Here is a 13,510-nt window from a genome sequence, read left to right as displayed (position 1 = left end):
TGTATAATGCGTTAATTAAGTGTAATGCATGTGTTTTATTGGACTTGTAAGACTTATAAGCCAAAAAGACTTATATGTGTAGCAGGCCTCTAAAATATATTTTTAAAATATAAGATAGATAAATATGTATAGTTTTGATGATTAAAAAAGAAATGTATTAAATAATTTAGATCTTTTACTAAAATAAAATAAAAAAATCTATATTTTTCAAATTGTTTTAAACTAAAATTCATCACGTAAATATTTTTTTATAACTTATATAAATTGTTACAGGATACGTAATAAATGTACTATTTATTCATAAATCATACTTTATTATCATAAATTATTAAGTTTATTATATCTTCTTTTATTACAAAAATTGTGCTATTTTACTATTATTTAACTACTTTTAAATTTAATACTATTAATTAATACATAAATAATAATAATAATAGAATAATAAATTTTTAAAACTATACATAAAATTTATTAGTCTAACACGATTTACGAATAAATAACCAAAAATGTAATATATTGAATTTTATCGAATAAAAATAAAACAAAATAAACAAATATATATTAAAAAATTATTTCTAAAAAAATAACATTCATAAATTTATAATAAAATATTAAACATAATACAAAATTTAAATGAAAAACGTAAAAATCGTTCCAATGATAAAAATCATAATGCATATATATATATATATATATATATATATATATATATATATATATATATATATATATATAATACTATAATTTCTTGCAAATTAATATTTACAAGATATTTTTTTTGACTAATTATATTAATATTTCTAATAAGTTTGACCATACTTGTAAAATAGAAAAAAATTCATCATTTTCGTAGGATCTTAATTTGAAAATAAATCGTAAAATTTTCTAAATAATAATACTTGGAATCATATTAGTTTGTTGTATTATAGTGTTTTTAGTCCAAACAAAAAATAATACACCAAAATGTTACCAAAAAATAATTAATTTTTATGAAAAAAGTATTTAGACAAATTACAATATATTTAATAAAGTATTAGTTTGTGAGTAATTATAATATTTTTATTAATTCTGTAAAAAAATACATTAATATTATGATCAAAATTTTCATATAATATATATATATATATATATAATTCTTTTAATCAAATGTATTATGATTTTTTTCATAGGGTGATTTTTACATTATTAATTTAAACTTTGTATTATCATTTTATATTTTTTTATTATAAAAGTATGACTGTTAATTTTTTTTATAGGAATGCTATTCATAACATATTTTTTTATAATTTATTTTTACTGAATAAAATTTTATGTGTTAGATTTTTGGTTATTTATTGTATATGAATAAATATCTAAATTGATATTTAAAGAATTTTAGATCGGATATTTTAGTCTTTAAAAAATTTTATTTTTTAAAAATCTTTGTTTATTACTTTCATCATATAGATTCGTCCTTCTATTGTTTATTTTAAAAGAATCTAATTTTTCTTAGAGTGTATTTTTAGAACTTAACTATTTTGTAATAAAATTTAACTTATAAAAAATTTGGATAAATAGCATTACTTCTTTTAATATCTTAAAGACATCATTGTATTTTCTTATTTGGCCAATATTATTTTTTCGGGTATAAGTTACACCAATATTATTTTAAATATCATAACATGCAACCCTTGGCTAATTTTTTTTTATATGACACCAACTGTGGTGTAATGCTGGGTTATGGAACTATGGGAAATTTTACATCGGTGTGACAGCGTTCAGGTGAAGAGAAGTAATCGGACGGTCCGATTTATTGCAGCTGAAAAGGGACACAAATCGGACTGTCCGATTTGTGGTTCATGGAAGGCAATGCATGGAAATCGGACCCACCGATTTCATGCTTAACTTCAGATATTTCTTTTACACAAGAAAATCGGACTCAGCGATTTCTTGGCAAGATGAAAAAAATTTTTGGGAGCCATGAAATCGGACCCAGCGATTTCTGGGTGCCACACTCCCGTCAAGCACCCTACACTCCCATAGTACCGTTATACACCACCACTAATCCAATATCAAAAATAAAAAAGTGGCAACCCTTCCATATATGTTAGGAAAATTTTTACGTGTTTCAGTCCCTTTACTGATATATTGGTATTGCCAGTTAAAAGTTTGTCATGCTTAGTATTGTATAATGAGAAAAAGGACCATGAAAGAACATCCAAAAGACAGCTAAGGGTAGTCAAAGAAAACGGGAATGAATCTTTTTAGTTGTTAAAAAAATTTGAAAAAATAAAATATAATATCTAATTTTTTATTGTTTTTTTATATATTTTTTTTGTTCTACTTATAAAATTAATAATAAAAAATTATATTTTATTCTCTCAATTATTAAAAAAAATTAAAAAAATTATTTCAAAAAAAAAACTTATTTAGTGAGATAACTGAATTAAAATAAACTAGTAGTGACTCTAGGCTAATGGACTTTGTGCATATAGGATAGTTTATTTTTTGAATAACTTTCTTAGTTTGATTAATGATTGAGAATTTGTAGTCCAAACTGTATAAAGGATTGATTGAGGAGTGCTACACATACAAGTGATTTTGGCTTACAAGTCTTATAAGTTGGGCCAAATCTAACACACGCGTCACTGAATCATCTTCGCGTGTTTCATCTTTGTTTTCTTTTTCGAGTTTTTTGTCAAATTTGTTCAATCTCCTTCGTGCGTTCTCTCTTTGCATTCGATCTCCTTCTGTTTTTTCGATTTTGATGGTTTTTAAAATCAAGCTTTCAAATTGTTTTGAAGATGATGGAACTTGAGAAATACACCCAAACGATTACAAAAATACACCCAAACAGTTATAGAAATACACCCAAAGGATTTAAAAAATACACCCAAAGGATTTAAGAAATACACCCAATATAGGAGGGAGATAGTATATTTCTTCTTGAAATCTTTTAATGTTTTGCTGGTTAAGGATGAGGCATATGGCAGAGACAATCTAAAAAAAATCTAGAAAAACAGTAAAACAGTACCTTGAATAATGTTTCTTCGTTTTTTCTGGTGATTTTGATGAAGGAGAAAGAGAAAACGAAAAGTGTAACACCCTAACTACCAAAGCTCACGCTTCCGGCTGCGCGACTCTGATAGCTCGGACATTACGACGACACTTATACTATTTAATACTAAAATATGAGCCTTTTTAAAACTTTTTACCACAATATCGTTCCCAAGATACTTCATTCGATAACGTACATCCTTAGATATCGTACAACTTACAAAAACTCATAAAGAGTACATCCATATATATACATACATATATATAAATATTACAAACATTAACCAATACAATTCCTATCCCTCTTACAGAATATATCAAGATAAAGGCGAGGGTACAATAAAACATAACTAAAACAATACAGAGCATCACAACAACAATTAAATAAACTCTTCGTGACTTCAGCGCCCATATCCTGAAAGGAGAAAAATGTAGGGGGGTGAGAACATCATCCTCGAAAGGGTTCTCAGTAGAGGGTTTTTGGGAATTACTGTAATAGGATACATGAAGATAAACCGTACCAGTGATTAATAACCGACTTATGCCTCTTTTCAAAAACAACAGTTTAGAATAAAAGTAAAGTCGGAAATCTTTTATGAAAGAGGAACCGTTCAATTCTCAAAACATCAAAGCCTATCAAAATGGTTTATCTATACTGAACCAAAGTAGCCTTTCATATATTATTCCCAACTAGAAACACAAAACCGAAATCAACCATCGGTTCATCTCATTCCAACCTCGGTCCTAGGCCCAAACAATCCAACCATCAATCAATCACCACAATCCAACAGAGTCCCAGATGCAAACAAAAATAGGAAGTTCAAGCACAAACAAACAATTACAGCAAGTAGAACAATTAGCAGTTAATCACAAAGGTAAACCACGTACAATATGCACACCCAAACAATGTCAAATAGATGCATATGATGCATGCCTGTCCCTAGTGGCTGATGATATCATCTGTCGGTTATATAGCCAACCCGACATGTCCTGGTAGCTAACCATGGACAGAAACACCCATCGCGGAGCAAGTAAGTTTAAGCTACAACCCCCATGCTACTACCCGCTCAACCCAGAGCCAGTGGAATAACCACTACTGCGGCTACTACCCAGGCAGGTGTTTAAAAGCTCAACCTGGAGCGAGTGGAATCACCACTACTACCGCTACTACCCAGGCGTCACAGTCTCTGACCTGGAGCAAGTGGGACAAACCACAACCCTTGCTACTACCCAGGTATCTCAAGCATATATTCATTCAGTTCCAACCATGGATCAACATCCATCTCAGCCATCCGGCTTAAATTCATAATTCATAGTCAGCCATACGGCCCATAACTCATTCGGCAATCAGCCATAAATCAATATCATACACAGCCATTCCAGCTCACGGTTCAATCTAGAACCAGCCAATATTCATAATCATACATAGCCATTCCGGCCCATAACAAAACAGCACTTCCACTATTCAACATCATCAAATTCATTAAACCGGCATTTAAGCCATAAATCACTTTTCTCAAGCCATTTCACTTTGAAATCAAATTTCAACTCTTTTCAGCATTGGCTTTAAAGATCTCATTTCTCAAATAACCTCAGGCTCATAGGCCAAATTTACTCAAAGTGAGTTCCATTTTTAAAACAAAGCCACTCTCGGCATTCTCTTTCCAAAACTTCCAAAACCATGACAAGTTAAGGATTTAATTCAAAGTATTCAAAATCACCCATCCAACAATGAGATTTTATAACAAAAGCTTCTCGGTAGAGTCCCAAGTCTTTAGGGGAGAATAATAAAACTCAGTTCGCCAAATTCATTTAAAATCATTAAAACATTGGCTTTCCGAATTGAGTAATAAAACAGGATCTAAGTCAATCCGAGTTATGTAATCAATTACTCTTTTCAAAGCCATTTCCTTTACTTAAACAAAACCAGCTTCAATTCCATAATTAAATCTGAAGCGTTTCAAACTGCTAAGAGAATCATTTTTTGTTGTGTTAAACTAGAGTTCAAAGGGTACTCTGAATCTTATTCAAAACGTCAAAATAATGAGGTTCATCAATCGAAATCCAATTCCTTTTAAAATCACAAAAACTCTTCCAATGGACACTCTTTATGTTTAATAGAGAAAAACATAAACCCGTTTTACCTTTTAAAACAGCCCCAAGGCAAAATTCTCTTCCGAATAACTTGTACCCAAAAACATACTATTCTTTTTAGAAAACAAGGAGAAATCATGATTCTCTTTTTTTTTCAATAATTCTTTCAAAGCATAGCTTCATCGCTTTCATAATCATTCTAAGCAAAGATAATAAGAGAAGCCCTAAATTCACAATCCTCCGAGTAAATAGAAAAGGCATTAAACTCAAAATTTTCCAAATAACATTTCAAATAAAACCTCGGATTTTATAGAAATTTCGGCAGCATCTCCCCTAAAACTTGGACTTTGCCACCCGGTTCGGGTCCCAACTAAACCGTTCCTCAATCCCTTTCAACAGTCCAGAATCCAAAAATCAATTCAAAATCAAGCTAAATCCAACAGTCGTCTCATTGGCATATCTCAAGGAAACTATTTTAAAATAAAATCAATATCAACCGAGTTAACTCATTTCTAAAGCTTTAAAGAAACGGTTCAATAACAAATCATTTGTCCAAAACCAAGTCAACTAAAGTAAACCAGGCTGAATTCGAAAGTGCATTCGACTTTTCAAATCATCAAAACAATTAACTCAAACCAAATCAATCCTCAGCGGATTAAACTCAGATTTCAAATCTTTAAAGAATCAACTTCAAAATATTACATTTCACAAGCCGCACAACAATTCAGCCAAATCAACATCCATAATCATTCTAGTCAATCAAATAATACATAAGGCAGATACAATCACCAAATACACAATATCTCACATCAGTATCCATATGTAATAATTCCAATACATAAAACATAGTTTTTGAAAAGCGCCCCTACCTCAAAACGCAATTCCATAACCCAAATAACTCATCAAGTCTTTTTCGCCTCAAATCGAATTGACGGCAACCAAAACCTCAGCTCCAAGCCACTTTCGCAACAGTCTCAACAACTCTAATCGCAACATACAACAACCGAACTCAATCTTATAGCAATTGATGCAGCAAAACCTTAGTGTATGATGACAGAATAATAACTAGAGAGCTTTCAAATCGAAAACGCTCACCAAACAAAGAAGGAACGGCTGAACCGGAGCAACGACGGTCTCTGAACCGGTTCAGCGGCAGCCCGGCAGCCACCTCAAGCGGCAACGATGACCTGAACCATATACAGTGACAATGAGGTTCCCAGAAACTCAACGAAAGGAGAACCAACGTAAAACCCTTACCGATAGAATTTTTCGACGATGGCAAAAGTAGCCAGAAGCTCCGGCGGAGCTCCCGGAAGTCACAGAACTACTCCCAGCGGTCAGAATCACAGAGACGCAGCTCTCTTTTCCGGCAACGACACCTGCAGCAGTCGAAACCCCTTTCTGACGGCGGCAGCTCCGGCGGAGGCGGCGCGAGCACGAGTGGGCACGGTGGTTGAACCCCAGCTCAGCCTCAGATCCTGCTTTCCCTCCTCTGCGCATCTGACTCTTTCCCTCTCCTCCATTGTTGACGATGGCAGCAACAACCGGCGGTGGACTGGACGCGGCTGGGCGGTGAAGGAATGAGCTCGGCAGCGGCTCCCTCTTTCCCAATGTTGCTCACTCACGGCAGACCCGGGAAGCAGAAACGGAGCTCCATCGTGCTTCTCGTTCGGAGCTGGCAAGGACGACGACGCGGTGACCCTGACGGCGGCAGATCGGCGAGGACGAGCTCCCCTCCTCCTTCCTTCTTCCGCGGTTCATGGCATCGGCGAGGGCGGCTTCTGCGGTGGCGCCAGGGAGTGACGGCGGTGCGTGAAGCTTCTCCAGCGGCGGCAATGGCGCGATGGCGCGACGGTGAGGCGATGGCAACGCGATGAGCTTCCTTCCGCCTCTCCTCTTTTGCAACTCAGTCTCCATCTCCCTCTCTGCCTCAGTTTTTTCTCTTTCATGGAAATTAAAGGAAACTGCGTGTATTGCCGCTGCTGTTGGAAGGGAAGGCTGCTGCAGCTATGGGGAAACCGGGTCGGGTTAGGGTTTTTAGGGTTAGGGTTTCATTTCAAAAATTAGGGTTAAGGGTACTTTGGTAATTTCAAAAAAATTGGGAATATGTAGTAATTGAAACCCAAATTAAACCCAACACTAATTGTATATAGAAAATACTATTTGCTCATTAATTTTACAAATTATTTTCAATAAAATGTCCAAATTCAAAATTAGAAATAATATACTTAATTTTTTTATTTTCCAAAATAGCAGTACTAATATTTAAAATATTAGTTACTTAGTCTAAAACATATAAAATCTTTATTATTTCATAACTACCAACTTTATAATTCAAATATAGAAAATAATCCAATAATTATAAAATTGGATAATAATCATAACTCATCTCAAGTCCAATAAATCAAAACTTGCCTTAATTACCTTTATTAAAATAATTTCTGAAATTAAGGCTATAAATAACCATATGATTTGAGACTTGATCATAATAAGACTTTTTAAAAGTTCTGGGTCTTACATTCTACCCACCTTATAAAAATTTTCGCCCTCGAAAATTGATACAAAACAAAAGGAATTTCATAACAGTTCACCCTTAAACACATTTAAGGAGAAGCAAAAATATCTCAACATATAAACATATATATACGGTTTTTCAAATACTTGGATGGTCGTATGCATAAAGATACAAAGGTAGGAGTGTGATTGCAAAGCAAACGTTACAAGATAGGCTCAATGCACAAGGTCATATGATCTTAAGGCTTTACAAAAATTTGAGGTAACAAAATAGGGCGCAAACCAAGATAGGCATTCACAAAACAAGGTGGTAATCAATGTGACATAAAGGTTACCAAAATAGGTTGGTAATAAAACAACGGCTACAACATTCGCCGACAAATCTCGTTCCTACTTCAGAACTTCAATTCTCCAACTCCACCAATCATTTTACAACCTCATAGCCAATCATAAGCCTAACAACCGCAAACTCGTTCGCAAGGAACAGAACACCCACAACTCATAACGTTTTACACCTACCGCTTCACCTTCCATACACATATATCACGTCTTAAAGAACTAACGCATCGCGTTACTATGTCTACAAGTCACACGCGATATCAAAACTATTCTCGAGTCTACTCAGAAGGCTACAAGGTTCTAGCAAGGAGAAACAAATGTCAAGGATAATACTCATAGATTTGAGAGAATGTATCCAATTCCAGATAAACAAGGATGCTCGAGCAATGAAGTTTGCTAGAAGTAAATCGATTGACAACTTCAAAGATAACACTTCGATCAGAGGAATCCAACAAGATCAATAGGAAGAAAATCAGTGCATTAGTTTGGACAAATTCAAGCTGAGTCAAAGAAGTATGAAGGTTATATAATAGAATATCTCAAACTTAAGACAAAGCTCAGAACTTGACAGCACGATTAAAATACTTCTGAATACGCTGTTCACAAAAGAATAATAAAAAAAAACTTGCAGAAAAATCACTTCGCAATTTAGAAGAAAAGTTAAGTAACAAACACTCTCCAAGAGAATAACAAAAGCAATAACGTGGCTTCGCTCTAATTCAACTTCATGTTAAAGTAGATTATGCAGAGTTTTAAAAACAAAATGTACACAAGTTTGGCTAAAAGCCAAAATATTTTCTCAAGTATGTTAGAAAGATAATTAGGTGCACAACCTAACCAAAAGCAATCATAAAACTCGGAATAAAAATCAAATGATTGTTCAAAAATTCTCAAAGTTCATATTCAAACAAATGTTTATAAAAATTATAGCAAGGACGAAACAGAAAATTAAACTCTATTTAGAAAAGAAGGTCCGAGGTAGAAAATTTGCTCATAAATTGGTAAAGGAAATAAGTGGTGCGTTACAAACGAACAGGTTTCCACTAAACAAGGAAGTTCTTCAAAACTTTATTTAAAATAGCGCATGCCAACTTTAAAACAACTTTGCCAAAATTTGAACAATGGTTTCAATCATAACCAAGCAACAGAAAATAAATTTCGTTTAGTATTTCTTCCAAGAGAATTCAAAACTTCTTTAAAAACTTCAAAACAAGACTCCAAAAGTATACTTGAAATGTGCTTAAAAAGAGTCAAGCCATACAAGAAAAGATCTTAAACCAAGGTAGTTAAAACAAGATCCACTAGGCATGCGACATCAAACAAGCTTTCAGTTGATCCAACGAAATACAGAAGTTGTAGAAAAGACAACTCAATCATTAGAAATTTCTCAAAGATAAATCTTTGACTAAAAACTCTTGTAGAGATAATGAGAGAATAAACGATGCACTAATTTTGAAACAAATCAAGCAGACTCACATAAGAGTGAGATTCACAAGAGAGGAAAAACCAAGATCAATGATAACGTTCACAAGTTGTAAAAGATTAGTTAAAAATAAAGTCAAACATGACATTCATGGAGATGGAAAGCTTAAGGGAGACTCTAGTCCATTCGTAAGAAGAAAGCCATGAGTCCAACACTCTCAAAAGAACAACAATGGCATAAACCATATAGCATGCTAAATCAAACTCAATTCAAAATAAGTTAAGTAAGGCTTACCAAATGAAACTCAACTGGGATAAAAGTGAAAAAGCTTTCCTTTCCAAAATTTTGAAAAATATCCAAATACCTAATCAAATGAAGATGTGCATTGGAACCGTAGTAAAATTACTAGAAAGTCAAATTGTATTTTAAAGTAAATGTAGTTTCGTAAACCAGTAAAAGTACAGGCAAGATATTAGAGATAAATAGTTATTAAACTGTATAAGAAATCTTCAAAGTTCATATATAGTATATATCTATTCAACAACAATTTTCATAAAAATCTCAAAAATTGGCTGTAATCACTGTTAAATAAGAGAAAAATTGAATAAAAAATCTCTCTAATAATGAACTTGGAATCTGGAGTTAAAATGTACAACGCAGTAAGACAAGTTCAAAACTACGTCAAAGAATACATGAATCAAGAAGAACTCAAACCGAGGAAGATAGATGCAACAATGGTTTTAAACAAGCATATATGCACTTTAAGATCAAACAAGGATGCATATGAATAGAGAAATAGAGTTGAAGTATCGAACTACTTTTCAAGAGGACTAGCAAACAAGAACTTCAAGTTAGGATATGAAAGAACAGGTCAACTCGAACAAAATTCAAGACACACAACTGAATAGCCTCGATAAATAGTTTCCAACGTTCCCCAAACCCGCAATTCGCTTCACTCAAAACTTGTATATCATCTATGATAACCCATTAGTGCTTTCATATGCAAAATTCACTAGTATTAAGCCGGCCAAACTTCATACCAAGAATTATGCAATGCAAGACTAACAGCGTTAATTAATAGATCGTCATGTGCATAAAGCTCTAATTCTCGTCATCCGACAAGACCTAATACATGACAAAAGCTCAGAGTATGCAATTGAAGCATAGTCGGTCCATTCCTCAGGCTCTACAGGAAGGACTGCTCTGATACCATAATGTAACACTCTCACTACCAAAGCTCACGCTTCCGGCTGTGCGACTCTGATAGCTTGGACATTACGACGACACTTATACTATTTAATACTAAAATATGAGCCTTTTTAAAACTTTTTACCACAATATCGTTCCCAAGATACTTCATTCGATAACGTACATCCTTAGATATCGTACAACTTACAAAAACTCATAAAGAGTACATCCATATATATACATACATATATATAAATAATATTACAAACATTAACCAATACAATTCCTATCCCTCTTACAGAATATATCAAGATAAAGGCGAGGGTACAATAAAACATAACTAAAACAATACAGAGCATCACAACAACAATTAAATAAACTCTTCGTGACTTCAGCGCCCATATCCTGAAAGGAGAAAAATGTAGGGGGGTGAGAACATCATCCTCGAAAGGGTTCTCAGTAGAGGGTTTTTGGGAATTACTATAATAGGATACATGAAGATAAACCGTACCAGTGATTAATAACCGACTTATGCCTCTTATCAAAAACAACAGTTTACAATAAAAATAAAGTCGGAAATCTTTTCTAAAAGAGGAACCGTTCAATTCTCAAAACATCAAAGCCTTTTAAAATGGTTTATCTATACTGAACCAAAGTAGCCTTTCATATATTATTCCCAACTAGAAACACAACCGAAATCAACCATCGGTTTATCTCATTCCAACCACAGCCCTAGGCCCAAACAATCCAACCATCAACCAATCACCACAATCCAACAGAGTCCCAGATGCAAACAAAAATAGGAAGTTCAAGCACAAACAAACAGTTACAGCAAGTAGAACAATTAGCAGTTAATCACAAAGGCAAACCACGTACAATATGCACACCCAAACAATGTCAAATAGATGCATATGATGCATGCCTGTCCCTAGTGGCTGATGATATCATCTGTCGGTTATATAGCCAACCTGACACGTCCTGGTAGCTAACCATGGACAGAAACACCCATCGCAGAGCAAGTAAGTTTGAGCTACAACCCCCTTGCTACTACCCACTCAACCCAGAGCCAGTGGAATAACCACTACTGCGGCTACTACCCAGGCAGGTGTTTAAAAGCTCAACCTGGAGCGAGTGGAATCACCACTACTACCGCTACTACCCAGGCGTCACAGTCTCTGACCTGGAGCAAGTGGGACAAACCACAACTCTTGCTACTACCCAGGTATCTCAAGCATATATTCATTCAGTTCCAACCATGGATCAACATCCATCTCAGCCATCCGGCTTAAATTCATAATTCATAGTCAGCCATACGGCCCATAACTCATTCAGCAATCAGCCATAAATCAATATCATACACAGCCATTCCGGCTCACGGTTCAATCTAGAACCAGCCAATATTCATAATCATACATAGCCATTCCGGCCCATAACAAAATAGCACTTCCACCATTCAACATCATCAAATTTATTAAACCGGCATTTAAGCCATAAATCACTTTTCTCAAGCCATTTCACTTTGAAATCAAATTTCAACTCTTTTCAGCATTGGCTTTAAAGATCTCATTTCTCAAATAACCTCAGGCTCATAGGCCAAATTTACTCAAAGTGAGTTCCATTTTTAAAACAAAGCCACTCTCGGCATTCTCTTTTCAAAACTTCCAAAACCATGACAAGTTAAGGATTTAATTCAAAGTATTCAAAATCACCCATCCAACAATGGGATTTTATAACAAAAGCTTCTCGGTAGAGTCCCAAGTCTTTAGGGGAGAATAATAAAACTCAGTTCGCCAAATTCATTTAAAATCATTAAAATATTGGCTTTCCGAATTGAGTAATAAAACAGGATCTAAGTCAATCCGAGTAATGTAATCAATTACTCTTTTCAAAGCCATTTCCTTTACTTAAACAAAACCAGCTTCAATTCCATAATTAAATTTGAAGCGTTTCAAACTGCTAAGAGAATCATTTTTTGTTGTGTTAAACTAGAGTTCAAAGGGTACTCTGAATCTTATTCAAAACGTCAAAATAATGAGGTTCATCAATCGAAATCCAATTCCTTTTAAAATCACAAAAACTCTTCCAATGGACACTCTTTATGTTTAATAGAGAAAAACATAAACCCGTTTTACCTTTTAAAACAGCTCCAAGGCAAAATTCTCTTCCGAATAACTTGTTCCCAAAAACATACTATTCTTCTTAGAAAACAAGGAGAAATCATGATTCTCTCTTTTTTCAATAATTCTTTCAAAGCATAGCTTCATCTCTTTCATAATCGTTCTAAGCAAAGATAATAAGAGAAGCCCTAAATTCACAATCCTCCGAGTAAATAGGAAAGGCATTAAACTCAAAATTTCCCAAATAACATTTCAAATAAAGCCTCGGATTTTATAGAAATTTCGGCAGCATCTCCCCTAAAACTTGGACTTTGCCACCCAGTTCGGGTCCCAACTAAACCGTTCCTCAATCCCTTTCAACAGTTAAGAATCCAAAAATCAATTCAAAATCAAGCTAAATCCAACAGTCGCCTCATTGGCATATCTCAAGGAAACCGTTTTAAAATCAAATCAATATCAACCGATTTAACTCATTTCTAAAGCTTTAAAGAAACAGTTCAATAACAAATCATTTGTCCAAAACCAAGTCAACGAAAGTAAACCAGGCTGAATTCGAAAGTGCATTCGACTTTTCAAATCATCAAAACAATTAACTCAAACCAAATCAATCCTCAGCGGATTAAACTCAGATTTCAAATCTTTAAAGAATCAACTTCAAAACATTACATTTCACAAGCCGCACAACAATTCAGCCAAATCAACATCTATAATCATTCGAGTCAATCAAATAATACATAAGGCAGATACAATCACCAAATACACAATATCTCACATCAGTATCCATATGTAATAATTCCAA

General features: G+C 33.9%; 1 long non-coding RNA gene across 1 annotated transcript; it reads right to left on the bottom strand.

Moving 5' to 3' along the window:
* Window positions 1-3,219: 3,219 nt before the first annotated feature.
* On the bottom strand, window positions 3,220-7,139 carry LOC130979629 (uncharacterized). Its single transcript, XR_009086690.1, has 4 exons — window positions 6,388-7,139; window positions 6,226-6,317; window positions 6,000-6,113; window positions 3,220-3,451 (listed from the first exon to the last, which is right to left on the bottom strand). It is a non-coding gene; the product is annotated as an uncharacterized LOC130979629 (long non-coding RNA).
* Between the last annotated feature and the right edge of the window lie 6,371 nt (window positions 7,140-13,510).

The sequence above is a fragment of the Arachis stenosperma genome, chromosome 5, assembly GCF_014773155.1.
Source record: "Arachis stenosperma cultivar V10309 chromosome 5, arast.V10309.gnm1.PFL2, whole genome shotgun sequence".
Taxonomy (NCBI): Eukaryota; Viridiplantae; Streptophyta; class Magnoliopsida; order Fabales; family Fabaceae; genus Arachis; species Arachis stenosperma.
The sequence above is the reverse complement of the archived record's forward strand: the minus strand, read 5'-3'. Positions and strand labels throughout refer to the sequence as shown.